At 54.0% G+C, this 18,074-nt stretch overlaps 1 protein-coding gene across 3 annotated transcripts in view; it reads right to left on the bottom strand.

Moving 5' to 3' along the window:
* SIPA1L3 (signal induced proliferation associated 1 like 3) overlaps nucleotides 1-18,074 on the bottom strand; it is a 186,719-nt gene that overhangs the window by 103,541 nt on the left and 65,104 nt on the right. Inside the window, exons 2-4 of one of the 3 annotated variants that reach the window (XM_055145449.1) lie at nucleotides 16,687-16,861; nucleotides 1,122-1,207; nucleotides 892-995 (exon numbers count right to left, since the gene is read on the bottom strand). The gene's annotated coding sequence lies outside the window, so the exon portion shown is untranslated. The remainder of the gene's footprint in view (nucleotides 1-891; nucleotides 996-1,121; nucleotides 1,208-16,686; nucleotides 16,862-18,074) is intronic. The other 2 variants (XM_055145450.1, XM_055145448.1) reach the window with 2 other exon arrangements.

Raw genomic sequence — 18,074 nt, 5'->3', positions numbered from 1 at the left:
CAAAAATGCCCTTGGTTACCTCAGTTTCCTCACCGATAAAAACAGGGACAGAGAAGGGCACCGCTGGGACAGGAAATGGGCCCATGGGTGCTGGGTTCCCTGCCTGCAGGCATCTCCGCTCAGCTGGGACTAACAGCGTCTCCCTACTTCTTTTGCCATTAGGGGCAGCCAATAGAGATGAGCGGAGGCGGGGCTGGAGTGATAGCACAGTGGGTAGGGCGTTTGCCTTGCACGCGGCCGACCCGGGTTTGATTCCCAGCATCCCATATGGTCCCCTGAGCACTGCCAGGAGTGATTCCTGAGTGCAAAGCCAGGAGTAACCCCTGATCATCGCCAGGAGTGACCCAAAAAGAAAAAAAAAAAGAGATGAGCGGAGGTTGCTGTGGAACTCCGAGAACATTCCACACTGGCAAGATGGGCTACACTCGATATCTGGCTCCATCCCCGCAGCCCCATGGCACCGAGAAGGTCACGGCATGGACGAGTGCCTCGTGGTGAAGACTGAAAAGCCAAGACGGCTAAGGGGTCATCGGCCACATGAGCCCTGGACCACCCATCTCCAGACAGTTCACTCGAAAGAGAAACCAGCTTCGGCTGGGTTTATCCCACGGTTATTCCTGGTCCTGTCAGTGACAGATGAAAGCCCTTCCTCAGAAACAGAGGATAACCAGCGACAGTCCCTTAGCGACTGACCACTACTTGGGGCTTTGGACCTTCACTCCACCCTCATGCCAGGGGAAGAAGCCAGTCAGAGAATACCCCCTAGAAAGGGGTCCTAATCACTTTGCCTTCAGAGGCAGGAAAATGAGAAATATGACAGGAGCGGAGTTATTCACTGAGTGTCTCTAAGAACCCCTCACCCCAATGGGCACTGTGCAAGGGAGGGCTTACATCAGGTAACCAGACGCGCTGGAGCTGGAGAGACAGGACAGTGGGTAGGACGTTTGTCTTGCACGTGGACGACCCAGGTTCGATCCCGGCTTCAACAGTGATCCCTGAGTGCAAAGCCAGAGGTAAGCCCTGAGCATCACTGGGTGTGGTGCCCCATTCCCATGCTTGACCCCCCCTAAAAAAAAAGGTGACTAAAAGCAGCTTACAGCCTCTGCCCTTCCAAAACTTACCAACCGTGTCCACCACGTGACAGAAAATAAGCAGACACAAGTACAAAGAGTGAGAGATCGCCTGCAGGAAACCTGGGAGAATTTGCCTAGAAGTAGAGAAAGGAGAAGGCAGGTCTGTGAAGAGCAGAGTGAGCCCGTGGGACGGTCTGTCCACTGGAGAACGGGCACACAAAGCGTGGCCCAGCCACACAGGCAGCCACCCCACAGGAACCAAGCAGTTTGTGTTTTTTCCTGTCTTAATACACAAAGGACACTTCCTCATGCTTACAGTTCATGTGTCTTTGTTATTCAGAAACTAAACTATACCTCTGAGTTGATCACGAGCTAAGTGGTGGATTGGACATGAGCACACTTAGGTAATGGGACTCCAAGTGAGAAGTCTTTCTTTACCAGGCCACAGACTAGCAGGCTATGCCAGTCATCTTCCAACGGTGGTCCATCTCAGAGTCACTGATTTGCATGCACTACTCTGGGACCTCATATTGGTACCTTTAAAAAAAATAAAATCACTGATGCTAGTGGAAAAAAAATAAATAACCCAACAGGTCGCGGGGGAGTGTTTAGAAATGATTTCTAGGGGCTAAAAAGATAGTACAGCAGGCACAGCACTTGCCTTGCACACAGAAGACCCAGGTTTGATCCCCGGCACCCCACATGGTTCCTTGAGCACCATCAGGAATGATCTCTGAGGGCAGAGTCAGAAGTAAACCCAAGCAACAAGTCCCACACAACACGGGTGGGCACAGACAACGTTTGGCCAGTGACCAAGGCAGTACAGAGAAGCACACACCCTAGGGGTCACTGGAGTGAAACGGCCACAAGAGGCCATGGAAGCAGAGAAATTGCCAGCTGTCTGGCAGCCCCACAGTCCCACTGCTGAGAGCTGGGGGAAGGGGGGAAGCAGGGGAGAATGAGCACTAACGGCCACAGGGATTCTTCTGCGGCCAATGAAGATGCTCTGGAACTAAGTCTGAGTGATGGCTGCACCACCTTATAAATGCAACAAAACCCACAGACTGAACACTTTCAAAGGAGGGATTTTATGGTATGTGAAGAATATTGCCACTGGATGGTAGAGGGCCATCTAGATGGACTGAGTTGTAATAAAGTCTCCAATGAAAGTTTTAAAGAAAAAAAAAGTGTGTGGGGGGAAGGAATAGTACAGTAGGTAGGTCATTTGCTTTGTTTGTGTCGACCAGGACTCGATCCCTGGCATCCTATATATGGTCCCCTGAGCACCACCAGGAGCAATTCCAGAGCCAGGAGTAAGCCCTGAGCATCACCAGGTGTGATGCCACTCCCCTTCCAACCCTCAACCCCCCCAAAAAAGGAAAGAAAAACGGGGGGCATCCCAGGAGATGGAGGTAGATGGGTAGGTCTGCTCAGAGAAAAGCCCAGCAGGGGACCAGAAGGATAGGACAGAGGGTAAGGCACTTGCCGTGCATGGTGGTGCAATCCCCAGCACCCCAGATGGTCCCCTGAGCCCCGCCAGGAGCAATCCCTAAGCACAGAGCCAGGAGTACGCCCAGAGCACAGCCAGGTGTGCCTCCCCGCCTCACCCAAACAAAAAACAAAAACAGAAGTGCAGAGGCGTAAAGTTTTGTGCTGTTTTTCATTCTAAGTTTGGTGGAAAGCAGTAGAATGTGGTGTCCTCAAGCCTCACTTTTCCAAAGATCCTTCTGGCTGCTACAGAGAGATTATCAAGGTTTAAGAGAAGCAGGGAGAAGGTTGGTGGTTGTGCTAAACAGGGAGAGCTGCTGATGTCTGGGGCCAGGGTGAGGGCAGTAGAACGGCATGCGGTGGCCTGGAAAATGGATTTCAAATCAAAAACCCATCCTGCTAAGGGACTGGCCAGGCCAGGTGACCAGCAGAAAGGAAGGGTCAAGAAAGATCTTCCTATGGGCTCATGTATATTTCCCAGATAGTTTCCTGCCAGATTCAAATTGTGCATAGCTTGAGCACAGATCACCAAATGCCTGTTCTATGAATTGATAAATGAACAAAATCACTGCGATTCGGTTTTTCTTCTCTTTTTCTTTTTTTTTTTTTGGTAGGGACATTAGTTTCATAAAGGTGTGAATTCTTTCTCCTCCTCCCTTACACACACACATAACCCTAATCAATACCACCCCAGTACTATTCTTTCCTATCCTCTAAGCCCCTGGCAATCATTAACCAATACCGTTTTCTCTCCTAGCCATGGGCAGACAGCAACCTCCCTGCCAAGTGACAGCTGCCCATTGATCTGCTCAAACCAGAAACCTGAGGGCTCTTCATGATTAGATGTATGTGTGTATGTATACAGCTCTAACGCTCTCTCTCTCTCTCTCTCTCTCTCTCTCTCTCTCTCTCTCTCTCTCTCTCTCTCTCTCTCTCTCTCTCTCTCTCTCCCTCCTTCCCCCTCCACCCCCCCAACAAGATAAAGCCACCGAGTCAGTCCTAACCAGTACTTCCTTCTCCAAGATGTCAGAGGCACAGATCAGCCAGTGAGATGTGGGTCTCGCTTCTGAACAACCTGTACAAGAGGAAACGGAGGGAGGGGCGCTGCTTCCTTGACGGGGGATAAGAGAGACAGTCTAGAGGAAGGAGAAGCGGTCAGGCCAGGGTGGGGGGTGGGGGTTGTCAATCTAACATTCAAGCTTGCCCTGTGAGGATATCCCAACAGGATTCCTGGGCCCACACAGCCACAGCAAACTGGGAGGGGAACCAGTCGGACGGGAACCCCAGAACCCTGGCACCGGGATCAGGAAAGGGCAGAGACACACTGTCCCACAGAGAACCACCTGGTCGCCAAAGACCCCTCCTTTTGCTCTCCATTCATGTGTGTGTGTGTGTGTGTGTGTGTGTGTGTGTGTGTGTGTGTGTGTGTAGCATGTGCATATGTGTGCATGGGCCGCTCACCCTGGGGGGAGGACCTGGGATGGTGGCTGCCTCAGGAGGCTTCATATGGAACACAGCTGGCATCTGGACAGCTGGTTTTCTGCAAATGGCCAGGTATTGGGGGTTAGAAGTGACTTCTTGGGGCCAGAAAGATAGTATAGCAGGCAGGTGCTTGCCTCGCACGCAGATGACCCAGGTTTGATCCCTGATACCCCATATGGTTCCTTGAGCACCATCAGGAGTGATCTCTGAGCACTGAGCCAGGAGTAAACCCTGAACACTGACAGGTATGGCTAAAATAACAAACCAAAAAAAAAAGTGACTTCCTGCCTAGCACCTGGTTCCATGGTGGCCTTCCTGACAGAGGGTACCAAGGACACCTACCAACACCGGCACAGGGGCTAGTACCAAGGGGGGCGTCTTCCCATAGGGACTGTTGTTCCTGCTGGACTACGACCGAGGGCACTGCAAGTCTCCCAGCAGAATGAGGGGTCAGGCAAGCCAGGTGACAGGAAAGCGAGGGGCACCTACTGCTCAGGATAATGCAGGCACACAGACTTTGATCAATACATTGTACAGAGCAGAGTCTTTCCCACTCCCCTCGAATCCCTAAATCTAGTTCTTCCTTTAAACGCATCACAGACATGCCTCCAAATCAACTTTATTGTTGTTGGTGGTGGTGCTGGTGGTGGTGGTGGTGGTGGTGGTGGTGGTGGTGGTGGTGTGTGTGTGTGTGTGTGTGTGTGTGTGTGTATGGGGGGAGGGAGGTTGCTGAGGAACACCCAGCGGTGGTCAGGGGCTATTCTCAACTCTGTGCTCATGAATGACCTCTAATGGTGCTCAGGGGGACGTATAGGGTGCCTGGGATAGAAAAGGGCTGGGCCGCCTGCAAGGCAAGTGCTCTCCCCGACCCATCCTCCGCCCCCCTTCCCCACGCGGTCCTAGCACTCCAGCCTGCCAGTAGTACTCTTTTTTGTTTTGTTTTGGAGTCACACTGAGGTGCTCAGGGCTTTCTCCTGGCTCCGTCCTCAGTAACTACTCCTGGTAGTGCTGGGGGGCCATCTGCAGTGCTGGGGACTGGACGTGGGTTGGCCACGTGCAAGGCAAGTGCCCTCCCTGACTGCTGTTCTACCGCCCGGCCCCAGAGTATTTTCCTCGACCACTCTTCCTGACAGGCCACAGCAAGGATGTGCCCTAGCTGATGAAAAATCCGCGTTTGGTTTTGTTTTCGGGGTCTTCAGATTTAGTTTCTATTTTATTTTAGGTTTTTGGGTCATACTCAGCAATGCTCAGGGGTTACTCTCACTCGGGAATTATACTTGGTGAGCTCAGGGGACCCTGTGGGATGCCAGGGATTGAATCTGGGTTAGCCATGTGCAAGGCAAATGCTCTACCCACTGTACTATTGTTGCAGCCTGAGTTTTTGTTGCATTTTTAAAAAAAATGTCAGAGTATCACTGTATCACTGTCATCCCGTTGCTCATCAATTTGCTCTAGCTGGCACCAGTAATGTCTCCATTGTGAGACCTGCTGTTACTGTTTTTGGCATATTGAATACGCCATGGGTAGACTGCCAGGTTCTGCTGTGCGGGAGAGATACTCTCGGTAGCTTGCCGGGCTCTCCAAGAGGGGCAGAGGAATTGAATCGGGTCAGCTGCGTGCAAGGCAAATCCCTATCTGCTGTGCTATTGCTCCAGCCCAAACAGATCTAGCAAAGCCACAAGGTCATCCTAAATGTCAGAGTACTGCTATTTATTCAGCCATCTACAGCCCTAGTTTCTGTTTTGATGCTGTCAATACTGCTCTACCCATTCCTTTGCTCTAGGCTGTTTCTTCCGGAGGGCAGATTCTCAGCAGGGGCAGTGCTGCCTCCTAGAACATTATGGACAACAATCTGTGCTAGCTGACACTACCTAGACCAGTGAACGTCACTTATATTATACAAAGCTTTCCAGATTAAAGTGTACACTATGTGCCTGATTTTGATTCATTATCCCTGGAATACCACACCAGCGGTGGCTGTTCTCACAAAGTGGGAATGAACAGGGGAGGAAGGTTTACTTTTCATGGCCCATCTTTTTTTGGGGGGGCGGGGGGTGTGTTATTTGAATGTCTTATCCCATGCATATACTGTTCATTCAAAAATAAAGATGATTGCTCTTTTCAGACTGACTTCTAAAAAGGGTTGAGATGATTCATATGTCCTCCAGCAACTCCGGAGAGTGCCCAGTTGGGTTCATTCATGCCCTACATTTTTCTCCTTCCTGGCTGTCCTCTTCCCGCTTTTTAACCTGGTACAAGCTAAATGTGCCTGTCAGATCTTTCCCTCTTTGCGAGCCTTGGTTCTTTCTGCTCTACAGCTGTCCAGCAGGCAGAAGGAGAGGAGAGGAGAGCATGCGAGGGACAGAAAGAGACCCAGGCGGGGTAAGGAGCGGTCTCCCAGGCAAAGAGAGTGAGAACAGGGCAGGGCTCTCTCCCCCCACCTGATTTCGCCTAAAGTCTCCAAAGGCCCAGAACCCCTCTGAAGGGATGAGCAGCAGGTATGCACATTGGACGTGCCCACTCCCGAACAAGGTCGAAGGGAGAAACGGAGGGACCCCAGGACAGAGCAGATCCAAGCTCCCAAAAGCAAGAGGCCTTTACCCTGACAGGCCCAGTGCCCACCCACGACACCTGTGGCCAGAAGTGGGCTGAGTGTGAGGCTAAGTGGGGCGGGGGGGAGGTCGGCTTGTACCAGTGAGGCGGGGACCGGCCGCTGGCCCTGCCTGTGCTGAGGGCACTTTTCTCCGGAATGCCCTTTCCTTTGCTTCTTCCAGACTTTGCTCCGCAGAAAGGTGCAGCTCTGCGTGGCAAGCAGAGCTCACTTTGGGGGGCAAAGGAGGGGTGGAGGCAGGGAGTGGGAGGCGACCTGAAGGCCTAAAGCAGGAAGGAGCCACCAGGCCATGAGGGGGACAGACAGCAGAGTCCCTCATTCTCCAGGCCAAGGCTAGAAACAAGCCGCCACATCCAGATTCTATCATGAATCCAGTGTCCCGGACTCCTTCTGTGGCCAAGTCACCACCGTCTTATTTCACCTGGACAGCACCCTCATACCCCCCCCTGCCTTGGGCTCCGAGTCATGCTTTGCCAGGTTCGATTCTCCACCCACAGTCAGAAGGATCAAAGAGAAAGGAATCACATCAGTGAACTTCCCTTGCTTGAAACTGCCCCAAGCCTGGGGCCCAAGGAGTTGGCCGGGAGGGCTGGGTACAGGCTCTGCCCACAGGAGCCTCTGGCACCATCTCCAGCACCGCTCAGATGAGGCCCCCTCTACCCACCCCACCCCCAATCCCCACAAAAACAATAAATTATTCCACACCATATCTTAGGTCCTTCCCTTTACTTGTTACCTCACAGCTCCCACTAGCCGGGTTGTCTTTCCCTTCCACACTTTTTTTTTTTTGCTTTTTGAGTCACACCCGGCAATGCACATGGGTTACTCCTGGCTCTGTACTCAGGAATTACTCCTGGCAGTGCTCAGGGGACCATATGGGATACTGGGAATCGAACCCTGGTCAGTCTCGTGTAAGGCAAACGCCCTACCCGCTGTGCTATTGCTCCAGCCCAGTACCTTGTTCTTTTCTCCCCTTCCTTCCCAGGTTTTACTGAGCCACCGTGATGTACAGTACTGTTAATGACCCATATTCACAATGGAATACTACTTGGCTATAAAGAAGGATGAGGCCACTTGATTTATCGCTCTGTGGATGGAATTAGAAGGTATTATTAATGCTGAATGAAGGAGGATGGGACAAATACACCCCATTTGTTTTTACTCCACGACCTAACTACCTGTAAGCAGCAGACAAATAAGCCTGTCTGCTTATTTAATCTTCCTCCCCACACACCACGTACTGAACACACACACAGCAGGCGGGTCTGGAACTATGCTCTACATCCAGCAAGAAGCATGGCGCAGAGAAGGGGCTTCTGAGACAGGAGGAGGAAGAGGGACACGGGGACAGGGCATCAACAGACCTGACTGGCTCTCCTCCCCTCCTCTTCTTCCCAGCTCTACCTGACCCCTAGTCTTGAAAGCTTTTCATAGTGCCAGACACCTGCCCCCCACTCTGGGTGCCATGGCCCCCTCAACACGCCCCATCCCAGCCCTGCTTCCTCTGGGAAGCTCTGACTCCTCTGTCACTGTCTGATGACAGGTCTGCCGCCCTCCCGGCACGGGAAACTCGGGAAGGACAAGTTCCAGGGTTTCCCTGGGCACCCCTCTGCCCGCAGCATCCCAGAGCTGTCAGAGGCTGCGCATGGAGCAGATGGCCCTTAAGTGAAAAGGGTACAGACCTCCGGGCGGGTACAGACCTCCCGAGCTCGAATCCCAGCAGAGGAGCCAGGACACGGGGTGCTCCAGGCACGGAGCGGGAGAGCCGGGCTCACTTCCTGAGGACGTTCCCTTCCAACCCACCTCTGCAGGAGGAGCCAGAACAGGCGGACAGGGATGGGGCAAGAACTTCCCAGTTGGGGCACCCACCCCTGCTCTCCTGTGTCTGGGGTTGCCAGCTGGAAGCCCACCCATGTACGCTGAGGCCCAGAAGTTGCCTTGCAGTGTCCAGCATCCTCACAGACCTGCATGTCGGAGTCTGGGCCCTGTGACTGTTGGGGAGTCACCACAAAACAGACATCCACGAGCCCTTCTCCATGAGGGCGAGAGGGTGAACAGTCCCTCTGCCGGGCACGCTGCAGCACTCCCAGGCAGAAAACCTGGTCTCTTCACTACACCACTTTCCTCGTGGAGGCGATGCTCAGTGAAGACCTTTGCTGGGTTCAGGATGACACTCCCCACCAACCTGGCCATCCCCAGCCTGGCCTGGCAGGGTTATAGACAGCAAACAAGGTGGAAATGATGAGACTGGAGCGACAGTATGGTGGGTAGGGAGTTTCCCTTGCACACAGCTGACCCGGGTTTGACCCCCAGCATCCTGCATGGTCCCCTGAGCACTTCCAGGAGTAATTCCTGAGTGCAGAACCAGGAGTAACCCCTGAGCATCACTGGGTGTGACCCCAAAACAAGACAAAAAAAAAGAGGGGATGATATGAGGTAGGTGGAGGGAGGGGGGAGCGGGCAGGTAGGCAGGATCGGGCAGGTAGGCTTGGTGACCATCCAGAGACAGGCCTGGGACAGCAGTGGAGGGCCATGGACTGTGGGGACAGGCCCGGGACAGTAGTGGAGAACCATCGATTGAGGGGACAGGTGTGTGTGTGTTGAGGAGACGGGTGTGTGTATGTGTGTGTATGTGTGTGTGTGTGTGTGTGTGTTGCTGCTGCAATGGTGCACAAGAGAAATTAAATCCATACACTCTGAGGAAGAAAAAGGAAAGCTGACACACTCGCATACTGGAGAATGGTGAATGCCACGGGAGTGAGCGAGTGCGTGCATGTGCACACATGCACACTATACCACCCCCTCTATTCCCACTCACCACCACCCTGCCTCAGAAGTGTCACCTGGTGCTGGGGAGGGACAGGAAGGAGATTTCTGAACTGCTGTCCTCTTGAATATATTCCCCACTGGGAAACAAGGAACACTCATGCTACACATATGCTATGTAATGTACAGAAACCCAGATGTGATACCAGGTTTCATAAATGCTACATGCTCAGTGTTCCCGGCACCTTGCTCCCCAAACCCTGGGAACTTCCTAGGCGCAATGGAAACAACTATTGTTTTGTATTATATGGCCTTTTGTCCTCGATTCCAGAAATAGCTGCAGAGCTACACAAAGGTGAAAGGAGTGTCCTGTTATTCATGGCAGGGCCCTTTCAGCCACACCTGAGTGTATATTAATGAGGGGACTTTGGAAAGCCCCAAGGTTTACCTAAGGGGGGGCGGGTTGCTAGGGAAACCAAGCAAGATTAGTGGGTTGGGACTTTGAGCTACATCCTCCCCCCTCATCCCCCGTGGAGGGTGAAGGGAGAGGGCAGGAGACCGGGTCCGATCAATGGCTGATGCTTTGTAATCAGCTGGGCCTATGTAATGAAACCACCACAGAACCCCAAGGGGCAGGTGCCGGAGATCTGGCTGCAAACCCAGGAGAGCGGCCAGCTGGGGAGGGCCGGAAGCCCCAGGCCCCTTCCCATATCTTGCTTTTCCATCTGGCTGTTCCTGAGTGATAGCCCTTTATAATACACAGATAATCTAGTGCGTACATGTTTTCCTGAGTTGGGTTTTGAGGGGGTCATGGGAAGCTGTGAACTAGCAGGGTGTCTGAAGCACCGGGTGGGGGCAGGGGTGCAGTCTGCAGGATCCGATGGGATCTGATGCTATCTCCAGTGGCAAGCTAATTGCTTGATGTGGAAAACCCACATCTGGTGTCAGAAGAGAAGGAGACACAGAGGAGGAACGGATTCTCATGCACACACACACACCCACACACACACCCACATGCGTGTGTGCACGCACGGCGCCACCAGCAATGGCTGATGGGTAAATGGCAGCTCTCACCATGGCCTATCTGTGTGGCCTTGGTGATGACTAGGGCTCTCCAGGGTGTGTCGCCATCCATGTGGGGAGACAGTGGTAATTACACGGTCTGGGTTGGGCTCCCTGAGTGGCCGCTTTCTTGCCCAGGGCTGTGAGCAAGCACCATTTCCCTCCCGGGGAGGACTCTCAGTGCTCCGGCGCTCTCTCACCATCAGAGTGGGTGGTTCACAGGTTTGTACGGCCAAGTGCTCAGGCCCATGCCTCTCTTGTAAGCTGTTCTCCAGCTTTTCTTACAAGACCGTCACGGCCTTCCCTTCCTCAGCAAAGTTCAGGAAGGCAGCCCCGGGGCCCAGCGGGTTACACCTTTAACAGGGCAGGCTTGGGGCCAGCCTCGGGTTGGTGGACATCACCACCACCTACCCGCAAAGCATGAGCTGAGTAGTCTAGGAGCGGGTGGGCTCCTCTGCCAGGCCAGGAGCTGTGGGCTGCCCGAGGGTGGGAGCGCCGGCCTAGCAGAGACCCACAGGATGAGGCCATGTGCGTCTGGTTTGGGTGTCTGGCCCAACCAGAGGGACTCCCGTTGGGAATGTGGTAAAGGCACAGGGCACCCCTCGCCCTTCAGTGGCTCGGGACTGAAAGCAGGTTCCAGGCAGCCCAGTCTATGTCTTCTCGGCCTGAGAGGACCAGGCCTCTCTCTCTGGAAGCCTGGCACACGAGGCAAAGGGCTAGGTCTGTGCATGGGCAGCTCTGCCAGTCGGAGACGAAAAGAGGGAATGTGCGACAAGAGAATGAATAAAGACAGGAAGGCGGAGAGATGGGGCGGGAGAGGACCCTGCTGGGGGCCTTTGTGTCCTGTTTCAATGCACAGGGTGGCTGTGCCTTCTGAGTGGCTTGCGTGGGAGCGACCGCCGTCCCCTCCTCCAGCCACAGCGATAGGCTCAAGGGAGGTCACATGACTTGTGTTAGCCTGACCAGAGAGGAGCCCCAAAGCTAGGGATTCTGGTCAGGGGTCTTGTACCCTGCCCACCCACCCCCTGCCCCTCATTACACAGACACCCCATGCCAGCTCAGGGGTAGAAGGGAACATAAGCCCTGCCAACTTTGCAGCCTCCTGGGAAACCAGATTTGAGGATTACCTGGCCATCGAAGGGGAGAAAGGAGGGACAAAAGAGGTGTGGGTCACTGGTGACGGTACTGATCAGCCTGGAAGCTCCCTCACCCCCATGTCCTCCCTGCGGTCGTATCTGTTCCTTGCCACCCTGGCTCTGTGTGTGCACAGGCCCAGCCGTTCACCCTGCATGCCAGGCTCCCAGAGAGCAAGGCTCTCTTTCACCTACACTGCCAAGTCAGCAGGCCTGAGGGAGCCCCACGCACAGCAGAACTGTGACTGCAGATAGAACTTGGCCACCAATAGTGGCCTCCTGGTACACGGGGGAGAAGAGCCACAAACACTTTGCGGGCCATTAGAAGTTAGAAAAAGCATGCAATTACCAAGTGTTTTGTAAGTTCTCCACATATCAGCCACGATTATTCTAAAGCACAAAAGGTGCCTAGATGTGTGTTGGCCCCGTCTCCACCCCCAGTGTATCCTCTCCTCACAGACTGTCCCTGAGAACAGACAGCCCCGTTTCCGGCACAGCATGGACCTGAATGAAAGACACTGAATTCGTGGGGGAGCTGGGTGGTGGAGGAAGTCCTCCTGAGCGCATTTCTCCCAGTACTGGCTGGGGTCTCAAGTTTCACTGGCCCAGTCCCAGGGTGGGACAAAAGAAAGAGCTGGGCAGGGAAAGAAACCCGGACCCAGCAGGGGCCACATCGCACTTGGGCGGGGAGGAGGCTCCCGGGCTGGCTGCCAGCCACATCCGCTCTCTCTGCACGGCTTGGAGGGGCCCCGCAGGAAGAAGAGACCCCACCATGTCTGTATTTACAGCTGGGAACTGGCACGGGCACGGGAAGCTGGGAAATAAACTCAGCCAGGAAGTGGGAACTGGAAGATGCTTCCATAGCAACGCCCATCTGGAGCTCCCTGCCCACAGCTGGAAGCATTCGGAAGCGAGGCTTATCTGGAGATGCACCCCACACTCACTTTTTCCAGCAGCACCAGGATGATGTTACTGAAACCTCACTTCCTTGGGGAGCCTCTGGGAAGTCCTGATCTACCGCGCAGAACACCGCGCCCTTCACCCGAACACGTCGAACACGGGCCAAGTGCCTCATGGGCTTCTTCCCCAGGGCAAGGCAGGCTGCGTCTGCTCTGCTCGCCGGGACCTGGCCCAGATCAGGCCGGCAGTCAAACAGTCGCAGTTTCCGGAATAAAGGAGTCAACTCTTTGAGGCTCTAACCTAAGTCAACATGTAAGTATCCGTATGTACGCGAGGTTGTCCCGCCGGACCCATCTTAAAAATGAGGCTCCTTCTCAAGGTCAGGTCAAGCAGGAACCGAGTTCTTTCATTTCAAGGGGAGGGCGGGAGACAGTGGTCTGGTCCTGGGACATGACGGGACAGACCCAGGCTACTCGCAGCTCTTCTGCCTCTCTCCCTGTCCTACTATATGGCCAGGGAATGATGTTACAAATGTCCACATGGCCCGTGGCAGAATGAAAGGTTTCCCTAGGCCTGTTCTAGAACAAGGCTAGGTAGATGGCAGGGCAAATGGCAAAAACATAGCTCTGGTATCCTGAAGTTTGTGAGCAGAAGCTGATGTTCAGAGCTCCAGGACACCCACCCCCTTCCCCACCTCAGGCAGGCCAGGAGCCGGGCTTTCCAGGTTCCACAGACATCTACACACAGGGGCATTCTGGGAGGCCCCCCCCACCCCTACCTGGCCAGAAGCCACAGCTTGCCTTTCTTTACTTCTAAGGGTTCTTCCTGTATCTGAGGGGATTTATGCTTATCTCTTATACTCACATTAAAAAAAAAAAACACTTGGAAATAAATAGGCAAAGAAGACTACTCATAATTTTCCCGCTACAAGAGCAGCTCTGTGTAGATGCAGTCGGCTCAGGGTCTCCAGCCTCTTCCTCTAAGAACAGTGTGTGGTAAGAGGAACGGAAGGTTCCCCCTTGAAAGTCTCACCTGCTCTGTTCTAAGGCGTCTGAAACACCAGGTGAACATAATGTGCCAATGGCAACATTAAGCCTAGTGCCCCCAACTGCAGAGTACCAGGGAGGAAGGATGATTTCTGACTTTAGATACTAATCCTCTTGTCTAATTTCTGCTCCTGTGCAGACCAGCAGGTGTCAATCCTCACTGCATGCTCACCACAGCAGGAGACAAGAACCACCATCAGCGTAACTGAGCAACCAGATCCAAGAGACCGTTTGACGCATTTTACCAGAGAGCATCTTATTTCCCTTACATGTCTGAGGCAGAGGCTCTCATTTTACAGATGAGGAAACTGAAGCAGGGAGGCTAAGTGACTTTCCTGGGGCCGCCTGGGTGCTAAGTGGGGACAGTGGCACTGGAACCCAGGCCATCTGCCTGACGTGTCCTCTTTCCTCTGGCCCACACTGCACCAAGAATCCCTAGCAGTAGGGGCACCAAAGACAAGCCTCAGGACAAGGTTCCCAATGTCCAACGTCCTATTGCCAAGTCTGTCATCATTATTCACACTTCGCTCCGACTCATTTTGTTTCCTACAGGAAATGAGAAATTGCTGGAATTCAGCAAAAGTGAGATGGCCGGAAGCTATGGCCGACCACATGCACACATAGGGGCTCTGTGGCTGCCGAAGGAACATTCTTCAACGATGACCTTTCTGGAAGGGCCAGCAGTCGGTTCCTGGGTGGGTCACCCTCATCCAGTGCCAGATGGAAGATGAAGGCCCCTCCCCAAGGGCCGGGGTGGGGGTGCAGAAAGCACTAGAGTAAGCCCCGGCAAATACACAGGGGCTTCTGGAGCAAAGGCTTCGGGGCGCTGGGGGGTCGACAGGGAAGGGCAAGGCCGGTTCTCGAGCTGGAGGAGCAGGGGGGCTGGAGCCCGCAGTCACTGTGAATCACTACTCAGTTATGTTTCTGCCATCACCGCCCAGCTCGGCTCCCAGGGGAGAAGCAGCTCCCTCCTCCTCACGGCACAACAGACCCACCACCAGGAAATGTCTCCCCAGGAATTAGCCATGAGGAAGTCAGCTCCCCTCCAAAGCAGGAAGGGAAGGAAAAATGAGTCCCGTCCGGGAAGGAGATGAGAAATTGTTGCTTTGCAGCCCATCCATTCTTCCACTGGGTCCCTGGGGTGAAGAGGAAGGGAAACCCAGGGCCACTTCGCTGTCATTAACCCACCACCTGGATATGGGGGTCAGAGGGTTAGTATCTCGAGTGCAATCCCTGGTACCCCATATGGTCCCCTGAGCCCACCAGGAGTGATCCTTGAGCACAAGGCCAGGAGTAATCCCTGAGCACTGCCAGGTGTCCCGTTCCCCCCACCCTCCAAAAAAAAATTGAGAGAGAGCAAGAGAGAGCAAAAGAACAAGAGCAGGTGCATTCAAGAGAGAAGGTGGGAAGGGCTGTTTTATTTGCTTTTTAAACAAAATATAATGAACTTCACGGACTCAGACCCAGGTTCAACAACACTCAAAATTCCACCCTATTAGCCTCATCTAGTGCACATCTGTTTCCGTGCTCCCTGCTTTCTCTCTTGCTAAAGTATTTTAAAGTAAATCCCAGACATCCTGTCATTTCACCTTCACATGCTTCACTAATATTAGGCTGGTTTCATTTCTCATCAAGACAAGTGAATTTTTTCCTAGAGAGTAAGACTTTAGGATTCACCAGGGAGCAGGGAAATAAGTCATCTCAGCTTCTACTGGTGGAACAATGCCTTTTTAGGAGGGCCTACTGAAATTACAAATTTAAAAAGATTCAGTAACCTGGGCATCTCCCCTGATTCAGTTTTTCCATAAATGCACGCCCCAAAACTCTCCAACCGAAAAACGTAATTACAGATTGATCATTCCATGTGCTAAACATTTTTCTTCCTGGTACTGAAGTGCGAACAGAGGGGCAGAACTATTTTTCCAAGGCTGCCTGGTCAGCTAGGGCTGATCGCTAAGCTCGAGCAGACCAGATTCAAAAGGCAATATAAGAGAGCATCTGGGCCCTCCACATGGTAGGCCACAGCTCTCGGTGCCCGACCCCCAAACAGCGAATGCACCTGCTCTGGACTCTGCCTCACATCATGTGCATGTAGAAGGACTGTATTGGTCCTGCTGGGGAACCATGGCACGGGAGCTGGTGGGCTGCACATGCATACAGGCGGATGTGTGCTGCGCGCCCGGCTTCTCTGCCATCCCCTTGCAAATGCTCCTCTCTATGCAGCTGCCAAGGCTGAGTAGCTCCACAGCTCCTCATCACCCTGCCAAGGCTGAGCTTCACTGTGGCCAGCTTTCATGGCACCCTGAGAGACAGCCACTGACCACCACCTTCTTTAACCAGTGTCTGTGTCCCCCCAAAGTGGATATGGTGAAACCCCATTTCCAATGGGATGGTATTTAAAATTGGGCCTCTGGGACATGATCAGAACAGCAGAGGGCTGGAGCGATAGCACAGCGGGTAGGGCATTTGCCTTGCACGCAGCTGACCCAGGTTCGATCCCCAGCATCCCATATGGTCCCCTGTGCACTGACAGGGGTGGTTCCTGAGTGCAAAGCCAGGAGTAACCCCTGTGCATCGCCGGGTGTGACCCAAAAAGAAAAAAAAAAAAAACAGCAGATCAGGGACCCTGTCATGAGCGGAATCCATGCCCTGAGCAAGGAGTTGCCAAGAGCTTGTTTCCTCGGAAAGTGAATTAGCCAGAGTTTTGACCTTGAACTTTCCAGATTCCAGGGCACAGGGAAAGTAAGTTCTGCTGCTATGAAGCTACTCGGGCTGTGGTGTTTTGATTACAGTGACACACCCTGTTAGGATCCTCCCCTGGGGAAGACATAAGACATAGTGGACGAGACTTCCTCTTTCGGAGGACTCAGAAAGAATCGCACCTAGGCCTGGCCTGCTGGCACACTGAAGACAAACAGAGGGACAGAGAGCGCCCCAACACCTTCTCTGGCCAGATGTTCACTGGACTGCCCAGAAACATGAGGCAGATTCATCTTATTGCCAAAGGAGCTTTGATGGACCCAGCCAGAGCATGCTGTGCCCCTCTTTTGGTCTCCTGAGCCCTCAGCACAGGGCCCACCCTCTCTCCGTGTCATTCCTGGTGCCCCGGTGGAAGGTCTACTCACCTGTCACAGGGCAACCCGGTCACTGCTGATACTCCACACACACGTTATCTCCCGCACGCGAGCACAATCTCTCCCTGTGTGTGTTCCCGAGGCACTTAGGGAAGCCCACTGCTCATCACCGCAGACTGGGGGGCTCTGCTGGGCAGCACAGGGCGAGGAGTTCTGACTGCAGGCTCTGCAAGAGGAGAGAAGAGGGTTCAAAACCCTGAGTTGCTCCATGAAGACCCCAGCAAGTCGTTTCTCGTCTCCTGGGTCCTCGACCCCTTCACCTACTCAGGGGGTCCTGGAGGCACCCGCCTACAGCAGTCGCTCGTTTGGGAGTTTATCTTCAATCCCAGCCTCTCTCGCTGCTTCCTGCTGGGCCCAACAACACCTTCCCAGCTTCCCTTGCTGCTAGGAGCTCCTTCCAGCCCCACAGAAAGGTAAAAGCCCACGAAGAGAAAACCATTTCCTCTGTCCCCTGCCCCTGCCTGGTACGTGCCCGTGTGCCAGGACGAGACCCTCAGGCTAGAGCAGCCCTTCCATGGCCATGACCAACATCAGCACAAAACACACCAACATGGAGACACAGGCAGAGAGAGAAAGCGCCCTGCGGACCCTGGGGCTTGTCTCCTCCTCACTGTGCAGTGACGGCATCAATGGGCCCCGCCACACCGCCCAGATAGATTCATGACGCATCTGTCCCCTGCAACTGGAGGTGACAGCCCCAAGTGACAGGCCGCCCTGCAGAGGGCAGGGTCAATCCCATCAAGCTGCCAAGTGCGAAGAGTGTAGCTGGTTCATGGCGGGCCCCCTGCCACCACTGCAGAGACGGAGAAGCTGCCAGCAGCAGACACTCGGTACATCTCCCCACCTGCCTGGCAGCCTCTGAGGGAGGGCACCTGATGCCAGGCTGCTGCATCACCCCGAGGCCTGAAAGCCCCCTCAGCAACATCCACAGGAGTGGCTGCGGAGGGGATCTATGCTCTCCCACTGCCCTGGGCAGGCCAGCCAGGACCCCACACACTGGCACCATTTCTGCCCGAGCCTCCGACCCCTGATCCAATCTAAGAACTTGGCACTTCTCTTCAACTGCATGCACTCTTGTTTTGGCTCACATACCAACGGCGCCTCACCCACAGCAGCAGCAGCCACGGGATCCTGGGCCCAGCGTGCTGCTGGAATTCCTTTCCTGTTACGCATTAAAAGAAAAGCACAAGCACCACAGTGTCTGAGCGTGTGTTCACACAGCGGCACCTCAGCTCCCTGGCCGCTGCTCGGACCTCGGAACCCAATACCCGAGACCCCGAGCATACCCCCTCCATCCGCCCCCATGCTCCGCACCCCGCCCCCCCTGCCCCACACTCTTCCTGGGACATCAGCCCCAGCCACCATGCTCCTTCCCACAT

The sequence above is a fragment of the Sorex araneus genome, chromosome 8 (assembly GCF_027595985.1).
Source record: "Sorex araneus isolate mSorAra2 chromosome 8, mSorAra2.pri, whole genome shotgun sequence".
NCBI classification, from domain to species: domain Eukaryota; kingdom Metazoa; phylum Chordata; class Mammalia; order Eulipotyphla; family Soricidae; genus Sorex; species Sorex araneus.
Note: the sequence above shows the minus strand (reverse complement) of the source record. Positions and strands in the feature narration are given on the sequence as shown.